Genomic DNA, 24,951 nt, shown 5'->3' with positions numbered 1-24,951 from the left:
TTTTTGCCTATTAAAGTGTATTCTTGTCTGAGAATTTATGGGGCGCCCTGTGCCCGCCGCCAGCCCCCATTAGGGGACAGGAGGTATAGATTTGTGGTCTCCTACTGTAAAAAACTTCAGGATCGTCTGACCCTGTAAACTGAAAATTCATGTCTCTCCCCCGGGGACAAATGCATTCTTTGTAAAGGCGGCCCATGGCCAGCCTTGGGCTCATGTTAGTTTATTGTCACTGGTTGATAACGTTTAATGGAAAAGATACAAGAGTGCCAAAGAATTTTAATTATTTTTGTGATAAAGTTATATGTTCGGCCTTGAAAAAGTAGAGATAATGCAGGGATTCATTATTATTCCCACTGTGTTTAAACAGACGACACAGAATGCAAACAAAAGCAGATGAAATTTGAAAAGTATTATCAATATTGCAGATAGCAGATGCCCTTTCGAATCAGAACAAGCATATCTTCTATAGCAACTTTATGGTTGAGTAGTTTATTCATTTCTATTAGAAGGTTGTACGTTTCTAAAATATGTAGATGGTATCTAGAAAAACCAACCAACCAGACGGGTCATTCTGCTTGTTTTCCTAAATTTATTATTTCACTTCTGCAGGCCCGATCTGAGGGGCATTAACATGGGAGCGGAGTCTCATTGTGTCAAATTCTATCTTGCACATGACCTTTGGCGGGCTTGGTGCTGCCGTGGAAAGGAAATCGGAACGAGGTGTCTGGACCATGGCAGAGTTTACATTTGGCTTTATCTGGGTTGTGGTTGTGAGGCTGGAGTCAGGGTCTGCCTGTCTGTTGGTAAACTTTCCATATTCTCTGGGCTTCTTTTGGCACCCGACGGAGGGAGACGGGTCCAGAAGCAAATGGAAATGGCGATTGTCCCTCACCACCCGCCCCCCTCCCAAACCCTCCCCCATAAGACTGCAAGGGGTCACTCCAAGGTGTTCGAGGGGATTTTGGCTTCACCTTGACACATAAAAATGGATCTGACTTCTTTCTAGGGCTGTGATCTACCTGGGCTCCTTGTCTCTGGGGGTGCAGCTGGGGCTGTTCAGATTCTGTCCGGGTGTTTTCTTAGAGGCTGGAAACAGGCCCCGGATAACCGCTTGCTCCCAAGGCCCCACTCTGGGGCCGAGAGCTTTTGCCTTCCTATTCTGATTCTCTTTTCTGGGAAATGGATCAATTCTTGTTCTCATGTTCACGCAAAGGATAGCCTAGAGCTTCAGCTTTGTAGCCAGGGCCTTGGGCTCCTTGGGAGCCCCTGTTTTCTCAGCCGTAACATGGGTTCGGGTACTGTTGGGGTTGTTAGCATTACACGAGGTAATAGAGTCATGTAAGTTCCAGCCCCTTGTCTGGCAGTGAGTAAGTGAAGTGCTCAGTAAGAGTGAGCTGCCGTTATCATCAGGACTGTTGTTTTTCTCCATTGATGGTTCCTGGATGCATAGCAGATCACTCTCCCTGTCCCAGTGGTCAGCTGAATGGGGGTCCTTCTGGGGCTCCTTCCGGGGCTGATGTTTCTTTGAGGCAGCCCCAGGACTGTGACCGCCACTGGCTGGGTCTCTGAGGATGCCTGTGAGCCACGGAGGTGGAGAGCAGGGAACCCTCATCCCCGAGCGCCCGGAGCTGGAGGGTCTTGGCCATGGGGAGGCTGTGAGGGCAAGCCCAGACTCTGGGGGGCTCATCAAGCCTGGCTGGGGAGCTGAGGACCGGTTTGGACAGGGGTGCCATGAACTAACGGGTGCTTTCGTGGAGCTCTACCTGGCAGCAAACAGCTTCTTAGGAGAAGGGACTTGCTCAGAGACAGGACATTTACAGAAATAAACCATGTGATGAGCCATAAGAGACATCTCCATATGTTCCAAAGGACCGGTAAGATACCTACTGAGTGCTCCAGCCACAATGGAATAATCCTAGATGTGAAAAACTAAGGGATAGCTGCAAATTCCTGGGCGTTTGGAAGCTAAATAACATTCGAAACAGAAATAATAAATTAGGAAAACCTGGAATGGAAGGATCCTGAAGATGCTACATGTCACAAGGTGTGGGTCACAGAGAAAGCCATTAAGTACACAGAGGGAAATTTATGCCTTTTAGACATATTTATCAGGAAGCAAGAAGGGTCGACAACCAATGAGCTTAGTGTTCAACTGTAGAGACTTGGAAAAAGAGCAAACCCAAAGAAATGAGAAAGAAAGTAGTAAGGATAAGGGCAGACACTTATCACATAGAGCAGACTCAAAAAGACACAGCTCCTTGCAAAGACGACTAAGGCAGAGCAAGGGGCAAGGGGCGGTGCAGGCAGGAGGCAGACCCAGGAGGCCTCTGGTGGTGGGGGGGGCCGGGTGTGGGCGTAGGCCAAGGGGACCTGAGTGTCCGAAGCGCCTGCCAGGACCAGTTTCCCTGGACAGTCCTGCTTTATGCCTGTCGTCCCTTCGTAATTATTAATGACACCTCCTTTCATCTTCAGTGTCCTGGTTTGGAAGGTAACACCCACCTGTGTGCCACCCACCAGAAACAACTTGTGGCTCCTGAGACCTAGAAATGTGGCGCGTCCGCAATGGGGTGCGCTGTTGGTGTGAGCTCACACCAGCTTTTGAGGATGGAGTACGAGAAACAGAATGTAAAATAGCTCAGTATTTTTTTTTACATTGATTACATAATAATCTTTTGGACATATTGGGCACATTATTAAAAGTAATTTCACCTGATTCTTGTATGTGGCTACTGGAGAACTAATGGCTGGCATTCTCTTTCTGTTTTTCTTTCTCTCTCTTTTTTTTTTTAGAGAGAGGAAGGGAGTACGTGCGCTTCGAGCGTGGGGGTCGGGGGGTTGGGGCAGAGGGAGAGAGAGAATCTCAAACGGGCTCCATGCCCAGTGCGGAGCCCGACACGGGGCTTGATCCCACGACCCTGAGATCATGACCTGCGCCATAATCAAGAGTCAGACGCTCAACCGATTGAGCCCCCCGGGCGCCCCTGGCATTCTATTTCTGCTTTACAGGTCAGCCTGGCTGTGAGCGGGCTCTGGGTTAGGAGCCTGCTTAAGGGCAAAGGCTCACAGTTCAAATCCAGGCCCCAACACTAACTCGTCTCGGTCAAATTACACTGTTGCTCTCCGTTTCGATTGTCCTTCTCTGCAATGGGAACAGTACCTGTCTGACGAGATCAGGGGGTGGGGTGTTGGGGGCGGGGGAGTGAAACTGAGATAATTCATATAAAGTACTCAGCACTATGCACTTAGCATTCATTAGGTACTAGTTGCCAGTCATAAAACCCAGCATAATGACGATATGCTTCCTCCCCACAGTCCTGTGACGCCGTTTTATCGCTTAGGAAGTGACAGCACACGGAAAGCTTTAGTGGCTTGCCCGTGGTCTCAGGAGTGCTAAAGTGGCCTGCCCATCCCGCCACACAGTGCACCTGGGACCCGTCACCTGCACTCCCGTGCCGACATGAGCTGGCTTCTCTGCGTCTAAGCGGTCCTTCCTTCTTCCAGCTTGTTCACTCCTGCCTCCTGCTGCCCACCAGCCCCTGGTCGTCTTCTGGCCCTGAGCCAGATGAGGATGTTCTCCGAGTTTCCCTCTCTCCATGACCTCCCTTTGTCCTAGCGCCGAGCATGCAGCCTGGCCCCCAGCAGAGATTGGCCAGGAGTTTGATGGATGCTTTCTTGGTTCCTCAAACTCTCCAGCTTGAGCTAAATGCCGTTCTTTCAGAACTTTGGGCAGGATGGGCCTTAGCCACAGTAATCGGAGATGTGGTGAGCAGAACTTTTGTGAAGATTAAATAAATCTTAATAAATAATAATAATCTTAATAAATAATAAACCCCGGTCTGTGCAGGGCTGCAAGAGCTGGTCTCCCCAGCTGGACATGCTGACTTGGGGACCTACCTGGGCCTCAGGTACAGCCCCTGGTTTCATGGATGACACCACGATCTCCATTTCGGTCAGGACTAGCCCCATTGGCCAGATTCCTGTCCTGAGACCCCCTCCCTTGCCGTTCCAGTGGCAGACCCCCTGAAGACCCGGGACCTGACCCAGTGAGAAGGAGATGAGCCCAGACAAGAAGCAACACCCCGTCATGGAGTCCTGCTCAGTTCCGGGGAATTTGGGGACATTTGCCGGCAACATCCATCTACTGGCTTCCCACAAAGGACACTGTAGCCTGTCAGGGGAGTGAGGAAGCATGAAGACCAAGAGCTCATGTTCCTACAGGTCTTCAGCATTGACAAAGTACTTGGTGTTCTTTTATTTAATCTTCACAAAAGTTCTGCTGAGAGGTATTATGATTCCCGTCTTACAGCTGGGGAAGCCCACACAAAGTAGGTCCCTCCCAGCTGGTTCCAGGAAGAGCCAGGACTTGGGAAGGACCTGCCTGGTCCTGGGGGAGGGGGGGATGGGGTGTCACCAGGTGAGGGCCAGGTAGCCTGCTGCCTCAGGGTGTATCCTGGGCGCCTGAGGGTGGCAGGTGACAGGGAGGAGGCAGTAGAGAGGGTGGCAAGAGCTTGAGATCAGGAATCGGTAGGTCGTGTTCAAATTCTGTCCCAGTGTGGCTGCCTGCCCGAGCCATGTGGCAGTCCAGGGCCAGAGCCCACCATGGTGGCACTGGTCCGCCCTGAACTAACCGCAAGCTGAAGGAGCAGAGCCTGCTCAGGCTTAGCCATGCAAGAGATGGGGGCACGGCTAGCCTGACCGAGCTGATGCCCACAGCAGGCTTCCCAGCGGCGTGCCTGGGGGAGCCCCACACCACCTCCTCTCAGGGACCGGAATGCCAGGTGGCCACCTACATCCCACGGCCCTTCCTGCAGCCAGTGTCCCTGGGGAAGGAAGGCGTCTCCCTGCCTGGCTGTTCCTGCCCGCCGCGGGTGAGCACCTCAGGGCTCTCCGTGGGGACGCGCTGGGGGCACTGTCTATAAAGCACCAGCCGGAGTGAGTGTGCTTCTATTTTATAAGCTCTGCTCTTCTTTGAAAATGGAGCTTCTTAAAATCATCCTCTTTGGGAAAACTGGCCTTGACTCTTCTACCATTACGCACAGGGATAACATTAAAAGGCAAAATTGTGTATGCAGGTCCAAGGCAGTTATAATTAGAATAATTGTCCCGTGTTTCAGGTGCCCCTCTTTCTGGGAAGCTCAAAGCACTCTGTGAGCATTATTCAATTAATTCTGGAAATAGCCAGTGAGAGAGGTGGGGACAGGTCTGTCACGCGCCATTTATGCCTGAGAGGTTAAGTGACTTGCCTAAGGTCCCACGGAGTCAGGAACTGAGCCCTATTCAGTGCGCAATGGATCGGGGTCCTCACAAAAAGCATTTGTGACGCAGCTGCAACTCCAAATGGCAGGTAAAAAGGCCCAGTTTTCATACAAGTGCCAGAAATTTCCTGCTGAGCTCCCAGGTCACAGTTTCCCCTGGAACCCAGAGGAATAGCGCCCTCACCGCGTCCTCTTGGTGGACCAGAGAGCCTCCCTCCCTCGGGGCTGCGCGTCCTGCGGACTGAGCTCTGAAAGTAGTGAAGTCATTCATACAGGTTCCCGAAGATGACACACGGTGGTGACCCAGAGAACTAACCGAGCCAGATGAAGTTTACGGGTTACAGAGCCAATTCACTATAAAGAAGAACCTCTCTTTTTGAGGAACAATCAACAGAGTCATGATTTGTTAAGCAGCTCTCTTGATGGTGTGGTTTTATGAGCTAGCCTCAGCGGAATTACAAACACCCCAACCCCTTGGCAGACAAGCAGTGGGAACCCCGGAAGGGGCTTGGACCCCAGGTGTGCCATGAAGGGAACACGGGTGGGAGAGGATGTAGTGCCCGGCTGGTGGCTTGTGGGCAGCACCGGACAGGATGAGGTCCCAGGTGTGTATGGACAAGGGCTTTGCTGGAAAGTTCTCTCCACCTGTGGGCAGAGCACGAGGAGGATTGTGGGAAGGATGGAGACACGGGTCTTCAAGCGAGCTTCTGGGCATGGCTTCCACAGGAGAGCCTGAGAGTGGGCGTTCCCTCAGGGAATGCTGTCCCCGACCAGGAGGAGGAGAGAGCTGTATCCAAATTCACTCACTCATCAAAAACTCTGGGTATCAGGCTCTGGGGAGACACCAGTGAGCCAGAATGGAATAACCAAACCAACCACACAGAAGCCCGGGGCCCTGCCCTCCTAGGGCATTGCTGTCTCGGGGGCTCCAGACATGAATTTTTAAGAACCACACAGATAAATGTAATATTTATGTGATGAATTCAAGAGAAGAGTAGCCTCAGAAAACGTGAATAAATAGTGGGGGTGGGGACCAGTAGGGGCTGGTGACAGAGGAAGACTCCATGAGGAACGGCCGTCAGTGGAGACCCAAGGGTGTTACCTGTGAAGGTGTGTGTGTTGAAGGAGGGGAGGTGTCTGGGGCACAAGGAACAGGCAGAAGTAATGAATAAAGGGGTAAGGGGTCTTCGTGATGTATGAAGAGGAACCCAATCTCCAATGTACCTTTTTTCTTGTCTATTTGAATCACTGCCTTAGTCTGCTCAGGCTGCCATAGCAATTACCAGAGACCGGGGGTCGGGGGTGGTTTAAACAACACACATGTATTTCTCACAGTTCTGGAGTCCGAAGTTCAAGATCGAGGTGCCCACAGATTTGGAGTCTGGTGACCACCCACTTCCTGGTCTGCGGATGGACCCACATGGGGACGAGAGAGATTCCACCTTTGTGACCTAATCACCTCCCAAAGGCCCCACTTCCAAACACCACCACACTGGGGGTTAAGCTTCAATGTAGGGACTTGGGGGGGACAAAGATTCAGTCCACAGCAATCATCAAAATTCAAGTCCAGTTAAATGTCACTTATGGGGATGTGTGGAGGAGAGCGTGAAGAACTGCATGAGGACAAGCTTAGGAGACAGTGAAACCCAGGTGGGACAGCCGTCCTCACTGGTCCCTGATGGCCACAGCTGCGCCTCGGGTTAGAGCCCATGGGACTGGCGGGGTCCTGCCCTGGGAACCGGGGAGCTCCCCCGGCTCCAGAGCTTGCTTCTCCTTGCCTGAGGCCCTGAGTCCAAGGGAGAGCACGGTGGACTGGCGGGGAGGAAGCCGCTGTCCACGTGAGCTCACCTCCATTCCCTCACAGGCTCCGAGAGCCACTCTTCCAGCTGGGGCTGTAGCCACTGGTTGGGGTTCTCTGGCTATTTGCCCCTGGCCTGTCCCAGCCCTAGAGAGGAAGAGAGAAGCCCCAGGAGGGCTGTTAGGGCCCCGCTAAGTATGGCTCCTGGGGAGTCAGTGGGTGGGCTGTGGGGGCCCCATGCATGTGTCCTATGATGGTGTTGTAGGGAGTCCCTGCTCTCTTGTACGCACGCACGTGCGAACACGCGCGCGCGCACACACACACACACACACACATCCTACTACAGGGAAGTTCACCTGCTTGGGTCACTTATTTCCTGGTCGCCCCAACCAACACCGTGAGGCTGAGAGTTTGCCTTGTTCGCAGCCTCCCTTCCCCTGTTATCAGGGGCTCCCCTCAGTCTCCCCATCTTTAAGAGGGGGTACCCGGGACTCAGCCAGCTCCGTCTCCCCTGGAGGAGGCCTGGGTGCCCAGCGAAGCCCCAGGAGCCAGGAGCTTCAGGAAGGGAAACAGCTATTCAAACAGCCCTCGGGGGCCGCCTTCCCATCCTGGAGAAATGGGTGGCCAGGCTCCTCCCTCCTGCCCTGTGATTATACAACAGATTTAAAGTCTCTGATATCCACAAATCTCCATCAAAATATATTCTCTAGCCGTAGGGAATGTCTCAGAATTGTTAACCTTCTCCCCAGGTATTAGAGGTAACACACTGTGAGATTAGATGTATATTTTCTTCAAGATACACCACCCATTGAGGGGTTCATATTTACATCTTTTGTTGATATTTTTTATAGATTAAAAGCGCCTCTTTGCTAGGTGATAATTCTGCTAAGTACTGTAATTTGCTGCCATTAATATTTGTCTGAGTCCTAGTTTGCAAAATATGTTTGAAACCATGTTAGAAAGTCGCATAATTGCTTCTTTGCGAGCTGGGAAATGAGTAGTTTCTTTACCCAGCCTTTATCCTGTTAACCTTGGAGGGGAGGGGTGTTCACCAGAGTCCTGGGGATGGCTGAGCACCGGTGGCCATTGAATTCCAGTGCCTCCTGGGGGCAAGGATGCAGCCTGGCTGGACCAGCTCCCTGTGGTTTCTGGGTTCTGTTGAGGGCTGCAGATCTGGCCCTGCTTCCCCCCGGGACCCCGGTGGGAGGTGAGTTCCACTGAGGATGCCTACCCCTGCCTGGGCCGAAGGCCTGGGGCTTGCAGAGAGCTGCCTACCCCATGGGACCCAAGGCAAGGTATCTACTTTTCCTGGGCCTCCTCTCAGTGCCTTCTCTGGAAAATGGGGGTGTTCCTCTCCCAAACTGACTTTCCCAATAGCGTACACGAAAGGCTCCTGCTATAGGATCAGGGGCTCTGTGCCTGCCACGTAGCAGGTGCTCAACGAATATTCCGGAAATGTGTGAATGACTCAGCTGGTGGTCCGCACGGCCAGGCTGGTTCTCCTGGAAAGCAACACTTGAGGGGCCGAGTAGCCAGGCCGCACAGGGCTGGGTGAGAGGAGCTAGGCAGGGGCTCTGCTTTGCCAGCACCAGAAACAGGGGACCCCATGGTGCAGGGCAGGGAGCCCGGGGTGACCTCAGCCTCTGCCTTCCAAGGCAGCTAGGGACCCCAGCTCTCTCCTGTGCTCCCCACACCACACCCACCCACTCTCTAGGCCTCTTGCCACTGGAACAGAGGCAGCCCGGGCCTTGGACCAGGCGGGCGTCATGTCTGGGGTCTGGCCACAGCCCGGTCCTGGTGAGTGGCTGTGTGCTCACCGCCTGCACGCACCTGACTGCATGTCTGTGTGCACAGGGATGGCCCGTGTCTGTCTGTGCTCCATGCTGACCCTGCCGCTCTCCCCAGGATGCCCAACGATGTGGCCTCCTAACTGCTTCATCTCCCCCTCGTCTGCTCCCTGATCTGATCTTGTCACCCTCCTGCCTTCAGCCCTTTAGCGCCATCCCCCCCAGCTCCTTGTCCAGCCCGCCCATGGCCGGCCCCTCCTGACCTCTCCGCCTCGGCCACGGCCAGCGCCCCTCACTGTCACTCCGGCCGCCTGCGGCTGCAATCAGGCCTTTGCCCGCTCTCTCCTTCTCAGCTCGGCAAACTCCCACTCGTGCACTGCTCCCCATGATGTTCCCTCCGCCCGTCCCGCCTTCACGTCCCAGGCTCGCCCACGTCCCCGACCCTGCAGCCCACCTTCTAGCTGCCTGCTCACTTGTCCGGCCATAGGGACAAGCTGGGGGATCAGGAGCCGTCTCGATGGTGCACGCTCCCCAACTCCCACTCCAGGCTGTGTCCTCTGTGGTCCACACCACGACCCTGTTTTCTCTGGCCACAGGGGGTCTTGGACCCTCCACTCCTTTGCCGAGGTCGGGGAGACCGCATAGGCCACCCCAGGTCACTGGGGCCCTTCCATGCTCCAGCACAGCCTGGTCGGGGTCTGGAAAGTGTAGCAGTGAGTGAGTGACTTCAGTTCATCCCCTGCCTCTGGCCTGCTGGGCCGCCAGGTTCAGGCTAGGCTGGAGCGGGTGTCCAGGGCCAGAGAGGCCCCTGCAGCCCGGGCTGGTACCCGAGCACAGCTGAGCTGGGCCAATGGCGCAGGGTCCAGCCCTCTGAGCGGGGAGCGCAGTGGCCGCTAAGATGCTTTGCTTTGTCCCCATCCTGCCTGTCACCAGTCTCCTCTCTAGCCCTGTACCTTCTGCCCTGCTGAGGCTGCCCTCCTCAGCCTTGACCCCCAGCTCCTCCTGTCTCCTTGCACGCTGGGCGTCAATGCACAAGGGAGCCCCCTTGGCTGAAAAAGAATCGTAGGCTTGGAGAGGAGGAACACGTGCCCCCGAGCCACAGGGTTCATTGGCGTAGGTCAAGTCCAGTTGATGCTCATCGCTGGGAACATGCACCACACAGGGTGGTACAGCAACCCAGTGTCCCTGAACTGGGCAGTGATGTGGGGTTTGTCCTCTAGGCTCTACATGGCAAATCCTAACACCGATGGATGGATCCTAACATGCTTCTGTGCACACCTGCTGTGTGCCATGGCCACAGACAACCCTATAGAAACCCTTCCTGAATCTCATGGGCGTCAGGGGACTGGGGCCGCCACTCGGAGAGAGGGGTCCTGGAGGCAAATCCCTCACCATGAGCTGAATGAGCTGGGGCTCCAGCCTGGGTGCATGCGTGGCCACTGCCCGCGCCACTGTTGGCCTGGGGGGGGTGCTTTGGTACCGAGTCCGGTCCGGTTCTAGCACCTGCATCACAGGGGTGTGGCGGGCACGGGCAGATGAGGGGCGTGTGAAGTGCTGTCTTGTCTGAGGAGGGATGTGAGCGCAAGTAGCTTATTTGGGAGTTAGCACAGGGAGGGAGGGGAAGGGGTGTCCTGGAGCAGCTCACTGGGGGCAGCTGGGGACAGGTCTGCCCAGATGATTCTCCACAGGCCAGCACGCCCCCGGCCCAGGGTTGCAGGTGCTGGTGGGACGAAGCGCGGGCACTGGGGGGCACAGTGCTGGGGGAGGGTGGTGGGCTGCGCATCGACAGTCTAGAATGAAATATGCCTGGCCACATTTACTACTGCAAATCGGAAGGGCCTCTGGGAATCGTCATGTCTGACTTGCTTCTTCACAGAGGAAAACGGAGGTCCAGGGAGGAGGGCTTATCCGGGGTCGCATCACAGGCCTCGTCATGGGGCTGGTCCTGCCCTCGGGCTGTGCTTTCCTCCCAGGGGCACCCACTGTTTCGTAGGAGTTCCCCCACTCTGCCCTCTGCCCTGGGCACCCTACCCATCTCACCCCATCAGACCCTCACAACACTGTACGTGATGGGAATTACCATTCCCATTTCACAGATGAGAAACCTGAGGCTCAGGGAGGGCAAGTGAATGGCCAAGGCCAATGTGTTAGTAAGTGACAAAGCTGGGGTGTGTGCCCCCAGAGCCAGGTTTGAGCCCCAGCACTCACGGCTGTTAGCCTCAGAAAACAAGGGGGCATGCTCCGGGAATATGAAGCTCATAGTTTCAAAGACAAGTCCATTTTGTTGCGGAGAACGGAAATTTTGGCCAAAACTAAGCTGAGAAGCTATTGGAAATGCCAAGGTCAGGCACTGCACACTACTTCCAGGGAAGCTGGGGCCCAAAAAATGCTCCACAGATGGGGGAGTTGCAGCCCCGAGAGGGCGGGAACCAGCCTGAGAGGTTGAGGGGGCCAGTGGGGACAGAGGAAAGGGGTTCCTGGCGTGAGAATGGGGCACCCACGGGGCTGGGCATGCCGCTGCTCACCCCCCGCCTGCCTGCCACCCCTGGGGCCACCCACCGGGAGACAGGTGTCGGGCACAGATTTGCTCAGTGAGTTCCGGAGGAGAGAGACCGCCACCTTGCTTTACTCTCCCCAAATGGAGCAGAGTCTCCGGACTCCAGATGGCAGGGAGACTGCATCTTCACTGCTAAGGATAGACCAGGCACAAGTTCAGGGCTGTAAAGGGCTGGGAAACCAAGGACAGGTGTAGACCCAGGACATTTACGTTGTTCCCGTGGCCACTTGGCTAGATGCGGTCCCTCACTCAGGCTGGGGAAGCCACACTTCTGTCCCTGTGGTGGGCTGGAGCACCGTGTCTGTGCGTTCACATCCCCCAGCACAGCGCCATCGCCCCTGCGTGCCCTCTAGGCCTCAGCCGTCCCCTTCGTGAGTTTGAAACCCTGCAGCTGCAGGGGCTGGGGTTGCTCATGAACTTGAAATGCCCAGAGTTGCCTCTTCAAAGTGGGGAAGGGACAAGAGAGGCTTTCATCTTTTCTGAGCAGACCCAACAGAACCTTCTACATCCCCCAAACAAACGCAACAAAAATTCAGTATGCCCTGTATGTTCTTTTCAACAAGTCATTCTGACCCATGAATTTCTCACACACCTTGAGAGGGGGATTCAGGCCAAATGAAGCTTTTTTCTGCTGGAACCAGGAAAGTTGCAGGCTTGGGGGACCTCAGACAAATCCATTCTCCATGGCAGTGGCTTCTGTGGTCACAGCTGCGTTCTCAAATAGTTTAGGAATTTTATTTTATTTATTTATTTTTTTCCAAAGATTTTATTTATTTATTTGAGAGAGAGAGAATGACAGAGAGCAGGAGAGGGAGGAGGGTCAGAGGGAGGAGAAGCAGACTCCCCGCTGAGCAGGGAGCCCGATGCGGGACTCGATCCCGGGACTCCAGGATCGTGACCTGAGCCGAAGGCAGACGCTTAACCATCTGAGCCACCCAGGCGCCCGGTTTAGGAATTTTAAATCCAGGTCCAAATGGAGGCTAAGATGGCCAGGCTTCCTTCCATCCATGGGCCCAACTCACGGGAGGAGGCGTGGCAGGTCCTATGCTTGAGGAGCCTGTGGCCAGACAGGAGGTAAGATGACCCCCCACCCCCTTCCCGGAGGCATCAGAGAGCTGCAGGAGCAGAACTTCCTTCCCAGGGGGTGGTCTGCACTCCCCAGACTGGGCGTGCCCGCGGAGGGGCCAGGACCCCCAGGGCCACGATCCTTCTTGCTCCGTGGGACTGCCCGACCCTGCCCCCTGCGTCAGGTGTACAGCTCACCTTTGTTCCCTTTGTCCTTCAGTTACTCTTCTGCAACAAGGGGTTATCATGTCTGCCCCGCCCACCTGCTGCCGGGCCACCTGACTCGGACATCTCCATGTTCCCACACGCTTCGCCCGTCCTCTGCTGTTGGGTGTGTGAGCCCCTGGACCTACTGTCTTATCACCGGTTGCCCGTTATTTGGCTCCTGAAGCCAAGCCTTTATCACTGGACTGCCCCCGTGTCCTGCGGCCACCACTGCTGGGCTCGATGTGCAAGCTTTTCTGCCCTCATCTTAGCCCACCTCTCGGCCACAGGCAGGACGCATGCTTCCTGTTTGACATACATGCCGCTCTTGGCCTCCGGGACCCACAGTCATGTTTTCCTTCTGTCTTTCAGCCTCGTGGTTCTTGGACAGCTCCGATCTGTTTACTCTCCATGCCAAGTTTGTCATGTTTAGTCCTTGGCCGCCTTCTCCATCCCTCCCTCTCCCTGGGTGATCCTACCTGCTCCCGTAGCTCGAACGCTCACCATGTCAGTTAGCTACGGTGGGGCAGTGAACCCTGGGCCCCTGCATCAGGCAGCGGTGAGCGTGCATTATCTCGGCTGTGCCCCCGGGCTTGACTGGGGTAGCTCTGCGTCGTGTACCTTGTTCTGCGGCCCCACCACATAGACGTGATCTCATGGCAAGAGCCGAAGCTCAAGCAGGCAAACACTTCAAGCTGCTGTTGTCATTTTTTTGTTTTTGTTTTTAAGATTTTATTTATTCATTTCAGAGAGAGAGAAAGAGCACGAGCGGGGGAAGGGGCAGAGGGAGAGAGAGAAGCAGGCTTCCTGCTGAGCAGGGAGCCCAATGCGGGGCTCGATCCCAGGACGCTTGGATCATGACCTGAGCCAAAGGCAGATGCTCAACCGACTGAGCCACCAGGCGCCCCTCAAGCTCCTGTTGTCATTGTGTCTGCTACCATCCTGGTCAGGGTGCCAGGAAACATGGTTGACCCACTCTCTGTGAGCTGTGGCAGGGATGTGAATAGATGATTCCATCATGGGAGATTGAGGGATTGGGACCAATAATCCAACCAATCTACCCCAGCACATCTGTGCTGCAACTCCCAAATGTCAGTCCAGGCCAGTCCTCTGCTCTGAGCTTCAGACTCGTGTTCCACGCCCCTGTGGTATCTCCACTTGGCTCTCCGGAGGGCTACCAGAGACAATTACTCAGAGCATCTGTATCTTTAAGACTCAGTTTCCTTGTCTGTAAAGTGAGCAGGTTGATTCAGATGATCTACTAGTTCCGAAAGTAGGTCTAGGGTTGAGAGCTTGTGACTTCCTTTTGGAGTTTTCCCCTTCTAGATTTAGGTGATGGTGAAGAACATGGATGTGTAGTCAATGACCAATTTGGGGCAATGCCTGTTGACCCCTTCCAGGGTCTGTGATCCTGGCTCTCATTGAGTTCTCTTGGACCCCATGGAGGTCAGCTGGGCCATGCAAGGTGTGTGGATGAGGACCACATAGGCTGTGGGTAGAATGAGGGACTCTCCCAGTGGCTGAGAATCAGTTCCCAAACCCAAGCTCTGAATTTGGAGTAGCAGGACCAGTCTGTGGCCCTGCAGTTTTATTGCTGCAAGATGGAGAAGCCTTCTGTGGTCATTCTCATGGAGACATGCATGGCCCGGGGACCTCACGTCCCAGGCAGGTTGCCCTCCAGCCTGGAGCAACCTTCCTCAAACCCTGCACGCCCCAAACAAAAGCTGCATCTGACTCCTCAGCCTTTGTGCACATCTGCATTATTAGCAATGCTAATACCATTCTGCAATGATAAATAATTAAACAATTATGGTCATGAATCAATAAGTTTAGCACATTTTTTTCATCAGCAAATTGTACTGTATAAACAAGAAATATAAATTACCAAGTCTAATTTCCCCCTAAAATTATAAGCATTTTATATCTAATAATTAAAAAAGTATTAGAATTCAGGGTAGGATAGTTAGAACTTTAAGGAATTTTCAGTTTCCACCAAACACCATTAAATTGTCATGTTTTATGTCTCTGAATCTGATTAACATTTTGAGATCTGGCCTCAGAAATCTTTCTTTGTTAGTTCCCAGAGAAGCCCCTCTGGGTTCCCGTTTCTCTCTGTCCTCACAGACAGCAAATCCACTGGGCTCCAGCTTCCAAGGGTCTGAATCCTTGGGGCTAGCTGGAGAGCTCGGATTGCTAGGAGTTCTCCACTAAAACCCCAGGTTACAAATCCATGGCGTGTAGGCACAACCCAGCCCTCCATAGATTTTGTGTGTGGCCTGTTGGGAATTGTCTTATTTTTATGTTTTCTTTTTAAGTTTAGATTTCCAGACTTCTTTTGGAAAAACCCCAGGTGTACCAGCACTGGGTTCATAGTTTAAGTGAGTGTTTCAAAGGGGCGTGAACTGTCTGGACTGCCCCAGTCCCCACTGCTCCCTACAGTCTCCCAGGCCCTGCGGCTGAGGGCATCTGCAATTGTCTCAGAGGGGCCACACCATCTTTCTCGTCCCTGGCTCCGTCTCTCATGTATGTCACCTGCATGGCCCCAAGGCGCCCGGGTTTGCAAACCCCAGATTAATGGTTGGAGTTTGAAGCCTTCCATGCTGTCAGCACATAAGATAAAAGTCACTAACATTCAAATTCAAAGGCATTTTACAGGTGGGAGAACTGAGTTTGAGAGTGGGAGGTAGTTAAATAACCAAACCAAGGTCCTGCCCGGTATGGTTTCCTTTCACCTGCTGCCCATCGCTTGCTAGGCTCTGACACAGCACCGCCAGCCAAGGAGCCTCCTCCCGCCCTCTGGCCGGGGCCTCTAGCCAACCACCCCCCCCCCCCGCCCCGGATGTCCCCCCACCCCCGTGGTTCTCTCCTTACCTCTCCCCTCCGCCACTTCCCCACCTTCGCCCCCATCCCTGCTCTCTGCTCTTCTGAGCCTACCGTTAGGAGAAAGGGCTCTGATGAAATCAACCAGCAGCTGACCCTTTCCTTCTCCTCCTGAAACCCCCCTTCCAGCCCAGAGATGGGCTGCGCCATCCCCCCGGGGGCAAAGCCAGAGCCCGGGGATCCTAGCCACCTCCCTTCCCTCAGGACTCAGCTTCCTCAGTCCTCCGGAGGATTCCAGCCCCCCTGCCCCCCGCCCCACTCCTTCCAGGCTGTGGCCGGGGCCCCTTCACTTCTTTGAAAGCATTTTCAACACAGCTGAAGAATGAGGTTTCTAAATTGCAAACCCAGTGACTACCCCTAACCCCAGCTTAAAAATATCTAAAGACCTCATTGTCCTCAGATGAGGTCTAAACTCCTTAACTTGGTGTTTTAGTTCAGGTGCGTCTGGAGGCAGGGGTGAGCAGCTCTCTCAAGTCAGCTCAAGAACCTGGAGGGGTGGTTCTCAATTAAACTCTCATGGGGCCGGAAGGCGGGGCAGGCTGCCTTGTTCCTGCCACCTCCTCTGGCACTTCTCTTCCTGCTCCTCCGCATCCTGAAGCTTCCGAGGAAACTTCCCTCCCCAGCCCAGGGTGTTAGTGGCCCCCTCCATCCCCCTGTGCAGTGGGGACAGGTCCTGGTCACCCCCTGGGGTCCACGGAGCTCTGCATCATGGGGTCAGGTCTTGATCATTGTGTGGGGCTCGGGGAGACTCAGAGACCACCGTCCCTCCTGGACCGAAGTCCTGTAGGGAAGGTAGGACCCATGCACAGGTGAGCAAAATCCTTGGCCTCAGAAGTGATAAACAGACCAACAAAAGCATCTGAGAAAAAAATCTGCTAACCAATGAACTCCCAAAATACTTGCGTGGGGCATGGCCCCTTGCCGGATGTTCACAGTAGGCAGGGACCAAAATAAGCCCTAGGGCTCAGTCTCAGGGTGATGGGGGGAGAGGGGGAGGGTTGGGTGTGTGGAGCGTCTCAGCCTGGTTTTGTCTGGATGCGAGCCCCAGGCCAGGGCCCGAGGGCACAGGTCCATCCCTGGGGACCAGAGCCCAGAGAGTAGGGGTGGGGCAAGAGGAAGCGCCTGCGGAGGGGTGCCTTCTGGATCCCACGGGACCTTCTGAGTTGTATGAGCTGCAGCTCTCAGCGGTCCCCCTGGGGGAACAGGGCAGGTACACACGTGCCCATCAGTACTGCCCCTACTGGTCCCGGTAACCCCAGAGCATCACCCACATATTTAGGTGCTCACGTGGGTCCCGCACTGATGCAGCAGGTAGTGAGAGAGCCGGTGGGTGGGCACCTGGCACCTGGCCCACAGCAGGGGTCTGATGCAGGGACCCAGGGTCCTGCACCCACTGCGGCAAAGAAGCCGAAGCTGTGGTCTCTGAGGGGCCCAGTGATTTGGGAGGAAGCTGGGCCTCATGGTGCTTTGGGGTCCCCCAAGCCCTCCTCTGGTGCTTGAGTCTTGGCTTCCTCTAAGGTCAGACTTCTGCAAGGCGCCAGGTGGAGGCTGATGCCAGCAAGCCAGGGCCTCCTTTCCAGATGTGCAGGAAGGGCTGTGGCGAGGGGCTGCGGTGGCCCTCCGAGCTTGCCCGTGAGGCTGGTGGGCTCCGTCACCTCGCCGCCTATCCCTCCTCCATCTGTGGGTGGAAGGATCAGGGCTGCTGGGGCTAACACCAGCGCTGAGGCCTCCAGATTTTGTTTCCCTCGGTGGCTCTTAGCAACATGTTTCTTGCATTCTGCTCATTCTGTTTCACATTTCACACTTCCCCAGGCTAAGAGATCCATCCATCTAGTGCAAACACTTCTGACAGGGCTGGGGCGGGGGAGACCCCTGCCGGGTCCAACTCGGGGAGTTCACAGGGGCTTGCTTAGTGGGTACACCAGTGGGGACAGCTCCCCAGGTCCTGGCACCTGCCCCAACCGCTTCCTGGCCTTGCAAGTCCCTCTGGGAGCTGATGAGTGCCCTGCACCCTCCCCGCTCCTCTGCCCTTTCTACAGCTGCTCTGAGGACCTGCGGGGCCAGGCGGCACCCCAACGCCTCCTGAAGCACCCCCATACCTCCAACTTGGCCTCAGGCTAGTTTACTCTGTAGGGCCAGTGTGGACAAAGTTCTCCTTTCTACCTCCTCAAAGTCTCTAGTCACTTAGAAAAATTTATCTCCTCTCTCTCTATAAGTTTACATATAATTTTTAATTTTTTTTGTACGTTTTCCTTAATTTCCCCTCTCTTTTACAACAGTGAATCAATTTGAACCATTGGATTGTTGTGGATGTATCTGTGTCTCTATCTATCTATATTTTTAATTTTAAATCTATAATAACATTCAGAATTAGTTCACAAAACTGGATTACACAAAGCCAGCAGGTTTAAAAATATTTCAAAGATGTTGCTTTCATGCTTCAAACCCTTGAAAAGCCAAATACATTCACTTCTGAAACTAAGTCTTGGGTTTTGCTGGAAAAAAAAATAAGAAAAGTGTTTAATGGCACATATGGCATAATTTTATTTGACATCTGTTTTGTAACAAACAATATTTAGCTCACTTATTTGCTGAATGATACAGTACACAGTGCAAACAAAAAGTCCAATGAACAGTTTTTACGGAGTTTGTAATATATCAATATTTATTGCAAAAGACTGCAAAACTTAAATATTTAAGTGTGTTATTGATTGTAATATGCAAAACATTGATTATTGTACGTTGCCATTGCAAAAAAAAAAAAAAAGCATACTCAACGCCTTCTGGGGTATGAGAATGAGGTGAGTTTCAGCAAGAGTAGCTCGCCTGCTCCCCTTGGTGACATTTCATCTTAGGCCTGCCCCCCTCCATTTGTGTCATCCTATCGAAGACAGCTGTCAATATATTTAGGATGCTTTAGCTCATAACAGCAAAAATGGTGAGACTATTGGCTTAATTGTGAGGAGTGATTGATTTTAATGGAAACAACATTTAAAAACTCAGAATGCACTTTCTGTTGGCAGCGTTAATAGAATGCTCTAATGAATTGAGGCCTCACACAGAAATGCATGCTACTTACTGCGAGGATTAGCAAAGGACAACAATGGTCGATGCATTAATTTTTTTTTCACTCTGAAGTTGAAATAAATTGTTTACATAATTGGACGACAGGAACCAATGCAGAAATAGGACTGGACACTACTTGGTACATAAAGGAAACACCAAAACTCTGGTCAATGAAACGGCAAGCAGGACATTGGTGTTGCTTTTATTATAACCATCATTCTTGGACAAATGATGCTGGAAAATATTTAAATAGACAGTCTTCAAGTTGTGAGCAGGAAGAAATGACAAAGACTCCCTTGCTCTGTTCAGGTTTGGGAGGAGCGTCTTTTTCATCAATAAAATAATGTAACCAAGGGGCGCCTGGGTGGCTCAGTTGGTTAAGCATCTGCCCTCGGCTCAGGTCGTGATCTTGGGGTCCTGGGATGGAGTCCCTCGTAAGGCTCCATGCTCAGCGGGGAGTCTGCTTCTCCCTCTTCCTCTGCCCCTCCCCCCCCAACTTAAGCTCTCTCTCAAATAAATAAATAAAATCTTTAAAAAAAAAATGCAACCAAGATGAGTCTTCTCGACTGGAGGGTCTTCTGGGATTGATTTGAGCATGTTCAGGAGCCCCCAAAACAAGGCCCAGAGGAGGGGAGCACCATCGGGGTATTCTTTTGAGTCTGGGCCTTCCCCCAGGAATGTCACAGATTTGATCACTCCAGTGGGTTTTTCAGCTTCCAGAAGAATAATTATATTAATGATGGCAGAAAAAATAGCTAGTATCTGCCTCCGTGTTGCAGACAGGTAAAGAGCCTCACGCACGTTGCATCACGCATGCCTACGCGGTAGCCCCAGGTTCAGAGGGCCCACCCAGGTCACTTTGAAAAAGCCGTGCCTTGTGTCTTCCATTTTGCAATAGGTTCCCCTAAGTAGCTGGTGTCTACTGTGTGTGTGTACTCTCTAGGCCCTGCATCCTGGGCTTGGTAAGATGGGGACACCAGGTCCCTGTCCTCTAGTTGCTGGGGGCTGAGGTCCTGCATGAACCCATATTTGGGAGGGGCAGCAATTGGCAGCTTTGGGGCAAAGCAGAGGGGAAAGCCTCGGAGAAGCCCCTTGCAGGGAGCTGAGGTCAGAGCAGGCTGCGTCCCCCCGGGGACCCTGTCGGTACAATGAACCTCCCCTTCCCCAGGGCAACCTCCTGGAGCTGGGAGGCCAGACAGCAGACAGCCTGGCTTTCCTCTGGTCCTCCCAGCCGTGCCTACCTCTTCCCCCACCCCCCGTCCCCTCAGCTGTGATGGATTCCCAGCCCCACTGGCTGCCTCGGACTGCAGGGGCTTCACCTCCCTTCCTTGCAACTGCTCTGAGCCTCCGCCCCCAACATGCTCAAAAGGAGGGTTCCAAGAGAGGACATGTGGAAAGGACTAGACAGTGCTCGGCACGGAGTAAGCCCTCCGAAAATACCCATTTGGAATGGTTCTTGCTCATTGTTGGTGCTCTCGTGGGTTCTAAGGTGATGATGGCATGAGGCCCTGCCCTTGACCTAACCTCTCTGAGCCTCAGCTTCCTCACCTGTAAATGGGGACGCGAGTTCGTCACACACCTTGCAGGGCCGCGGGGAGGATTACACCGAGCTTTCCGTGAACAGCGAGGGTCACAGAACAAGCGTAGGAAGGTACAGCCACAGGAACCACCAGAAGGCTATGTTCCGACCCTGAGCAGCAGACCTGGGTCCACGTGGAAACAAAGAACCCACTCCAGGCATGAAGAGTCTCGTGCTGTGGGTCCTGCCCTTGCAGACATGGGAAGCAGAGGTACAAGGAGACCTGGTGCAAGCGCTCACCTTCTTTTGTAGGAGAAACTTCTGGCAGATGCTGTGGCCATAACAACTGAGATCAGGGACTTGGGGCTGAAGCCTGGCTCGTGGGGTGATGGGGGGAGACCCTGGAACAGCAGCTCACCTACCCCCTTCCTCCTCCGTCCTCAGCAGCAATTAGGAACACGAAGGAGACAGAAAGCAGAGACGAACAGTGTATGTCAGAAGGAAATAAGAACATTGCACAACTAGAATAAATAATAATATTTTTTCTGGCTTTAATGAAACTCTATAGATATAAAAAGCTGGAAAAGGGGATTTTTTTTTGCAGACCTTAATTATAGCAGGGTTGTTAGTAAATTTACTGAATTGCAAATGTAAAATATTCTGATGGCCTGAGTAAAACCACATATTTAAGCCTTCTAAATGAACATTTCTGTTTTTTGAGTAATTTGTACCATCTGTGTCAAAATTCTGAGTCTAAAAAAAAAAAGCAGTGGAACAAATGTTGGTTCCATAAAACAGTCCTAGTTCATTGTTGAAATTGTCACACATTAACATTGCAGGCCATCTGGGAAGACAAAAGCCTCTAACCAGATTGCGGAGATGATTTTATTGGTCTGGTATTAATCAGGATGTGGCATAATATTTAAGCAGAAAGGAGAGATGAGGTGAAGCCGAGCCCTCCGTTCGCCCCAACTGTGCATAACGGTACCCCAGCGCGGGGCATTTTTAAAGCCCGTTTCATCATCAGAACATGCCAGTCAAGGCAAGGTAAGATTTCCAGTTTGAAAGCGTGCACACACAAAGCCCAGAGAAACGTTGCGAACTGGGGTGGCTCGCGGGGAGGAAGAGACCTCCGGAGCCGGCGTTACCAGAACCACACTGGAGGGAAGCAGGGAGCACTCTCCCTTTATCACAGCCCATCCGAGTCCAGTCGGGTGAGAGCCCCCCACGCCAGGGTGGCCGGCGGCCCCTCACCCTCCCACGTGTGCACGGCCAGGCTCGGCGCTGGCTCCCTCGGCTCGGGTCCCTCTGCTCCTTCACACCGGTCCCTGGACCCGGTGGCGGAGCCGCAGTCAGGGTCCCGCCGCTTCCCGGCATCTGTCCCGGGGCAGGTCCGATCTGGGTGGGGCACCCTACCCGGGCCACTTGAGGAGGGACACAGGTGCGGTGGCTGCCACTGACCTTCCCTTTTCCCGGGGCAAGGTGCATGGGCGTCAAGAATCAGATGTGCCCCTGCTGAGTCCTGCTTCCTACTTAAGTCATATAATTCCACCAGTGCCGCGTGCTGCACCGAAGACGTGCACGCAGCTCGGAGACCCAGGGCGGGTGCCCTGTGTGCCCCTCAGAGTATGAGCAGCTCAGAGCTCAGAGGCCTGTGTCTGAAGACTTTTCTTCTTCCTGCACAACGTGCCCCCGTATGCAAGCCACCAGCAGCGTGGCTGTGCTTCCTAAGAGAGAGATGACTTTCTCTCATCGCAGCTTATGCCCTGATAAGATCCAGCCCCCTGGCCCCCTACCCCCGCCGCCCTGTGTGCCGTGTGACCTGGGTGACCCAAGCCTCGGGCGGGGGCGTCAGGCCACCGCATCCTGCCGATCCACAGGATGTGGAGAGCTTCGGCCACACCTGTGTCACACCATGTGTCCCCTGCCTGCCTGCCTGGAGCAGTGCTGGGCAGCTTTGCCAGGCCGCGAGGAACGTGGGGGCGTGGCTCCCTGCGGGGCTGCCTTTGGCCTTTGTTCCTTGTCCATCAGGAGGCCGTGTATGTATAAGCGCCCCTCCCGGATGGGTGGTATCTACCTTTGCTCCAAATGCGAGAATGTGTAGTCTTTTTCGAGTGTCTGCGGCTCGCTCAGCCCTATTCCAGAGGGAGGGGAGAGCCCCGGCTGCAGGAATTGAGTCCAGTTCTCAAGGAAAGCTTACCTGAAACAGTGAGGGTAATGACAGCAGGGAATGCGAGTGGCTGGGTCCCCGGAGCTCAGATAATTAGGGCATGATTGGAACGGTTGTGGGATGCATCCAGAAGGCTCTCTTAAAAATGGAAGTGGATCACTCTACCCTTTAATGGCTCCCACTTGCCCACACCCCCCGTGAAGCTCTGTGAGATCTGGCCCCTCATCCTCGGGGCTCCCGTGAGTGGGGCCTTTCCCCACTCCTCTCCCCAGGGCCTTTGCACCTGCTGTTCTCCCTGCCTGGGGGGCCCTTGCTTGCCCCTCTGCCGGTCCAGTTAATCCCTTTCCTTCCTTCAGTGCCAGCTCAGGCGGTACTTCTCTCAAAACACATCCCTTGGGTCTCAGAGCAGCAAGCACTTCTTTGTAGCACATGCCACTGTTTTAAAGAAATAACTTATTATGTAGTTACTCTCCATGCCTTCATATCCAAATATGGGAAGATGCTCCAAGTGACACGAAGAGAACTGTTTTGGGGAATCCTGCTTGCATATATAAACCTTCAAGGATATAGTTAAGTTAGTTCGATTCTTCCTCATAGCAGTTATTACATTGCAACAGGTATATGAGATCTCATGTTACACGAGAGAGAAGGTTCATTTAGGAATGCTTTCTCATTCTCTGCCAGGGGTCAACCATATCCAAACTCTCCAATGTCCCTCCACCCTCAGTGTCTCCCTGCCCAGGAGCTGTTTGCTCAGGCCCTACCTCCGGGGATCGCTGGGGCGATGGGGGGGGGCAGGGCTGTTTGAGTCCATGGAGGATGCTGGAAGGAGCTGTATGCAAAGCCATGAGTACTCTTGGCCACCCGTGTTTGCCATTAAATAACTACTTACCAGATTGCTTTTTTATGTGACCCTTAAAAGGCTGCTTTCTAATGACATCCAGTTCCTATAATATGGAGATCGCCCACCCCTCCCCAGGAATGATTATTATTGTTCTGTTTATTTTCTTTGCCTTTTTTTTTCTTTTTTTTTTTATGGATCCCATTAGGTGATCTCTAGGAGCATCCAAGATGCACATCGATTGAAGACCTGTAGGACTGATGTATCTTTCCTTGAAGTTCATGCAGAAAGGAATTGAGAGCAGAGCTGGCAACGTGACCACAGACTTTGCAAAGACTCATGCACAAGGCAGCTGCCCAGTTTTGAACGGACAATTCTGGAAAAACCCTTGCCTTCTATTCGGCCATTAATGGTCATTCTTATTGTTCCTGCTCTAGACTCTGTGCCTCACGAGGGCAGGGACCTCCTCAGTCTCTGTGCCTCACAGGGGACCTGGCTCTCTGCAAGTGCTCAAAACACAGTTGCGGAATCAAGGGATGAATGGAAGGCACAATGTCTTAGAGTAGGAAGGGAAGTGGAGGGAGGTGTGGGTGCAGCTGCAACAAGGCGGGAGACGGGCTGTCAGTGGGTGGAGCGGATGTTCTTTCAGGAGGCAGAGCCAGGCTCACGGGCATTCCAGAGGTGAGATCGGGACACCTCACGCGCAGAGACGCAGACCACAGACACGCACGCACACAAACTCAGACACAGACATACAGAGAGAGATACAGACACACACACACAAAGACGTACAGACAGATACGGACACACACACACGCACAAGAGCGCTCCGGCGGAAAAGCGATTCCAGGACGGAAGCCTCGAGAGGATGGGGGAGGGGAGGGACGGGAGGGTGGTGCCCTGCCTTTGGCCGCAGTTCCTGTCATAGGGCCTGACCAGGTAATGAGGGCAGACGAGGTGCTCTCCTGATAATTCCCTCCTTGTTAGACATTGTTGTTAGCTCTCTAATGTTTCCACTTAAGTAACAGCCACTGAGGTGTGGGGCTTCCTGGTGCCTAATGGCCCAGGGTGGCGCTGAGGGCCATTAATCCTGCTGGCCATTAATCCCGGGAGATGCCCAGGGTCATTACAGGCGACGTGGCTCTCACCCAGTGGTAATGCCAGCAGGGGTGTGTCCCCACTGCCAGCCCTGAGAATGGCCCTCTGCTGGGGGTCCCGAGTCCCTGGGCAGTAGGTGTGCATCTTGTCTTTGCATGTGAGCATCTGTGTGTGTGCGTGATGCCCCCCTCCCACACACACAAGAAGGGGACCACAGTTCGAATGGGGACACGGGGACATGTGCATCTGGGTCCCTAAGCGCTGCCCTGGGGCAGAGGGCCTCTGGGGTGGTGGGGCTGCTGTGTTTGGAGGACCAGGGACAGCAAGTTAATTGGAGAAAGGTTCTGGGTGGCCCTGGCTCTTTCAAGGTGTCAGGTGGGGGGCTCAGTGTCCTGCCTTTAGCGAGGACGAGACAGCAGGGAGAAGGCACCCGACAGCACTAGGGCAGAGCTGCAGTTGACTTGCTCGGGAGAAGCCGGGTTAGCAGCAGCGTGCCTGCACCGCGCTCCCGGCCTGTTCTTTTGTTGTCCCTGGCCACTCTCCTCTCAGCTCCTGGCCTCTGCTCTCCGTGGCCTCCGCTGCCCCATGGCCTCTATTGTCCCGTGGCCTCTGCTGCCCCATGGCCTCTGTTGTCCTGTGGCCTCTGCTGCCCTGTGGCCTCTAGTGTCCCGTGGCCTCTGCTGCCCCATGGCCTCTATTGTCCTGTGGCCT

The sequence above is a fragment of the Mirounga leonina genome, unplaced genomic scaffold (genome assembly GCF_011800145.1).
Source record: "Mirounga leonina isolate KUSES-001 unplaced genomic scaffold, KU_Mleo_1.0 Mir_177, whole genome shotgun sequence".
NCBI lineage: Eukaryota > Metazoa > Chordata > Mammalia > Carnivora > Phocidae > Mirounga > Mirounga leonina.
Note: the sequence above shows the minus strand (reverse complement) of the source record.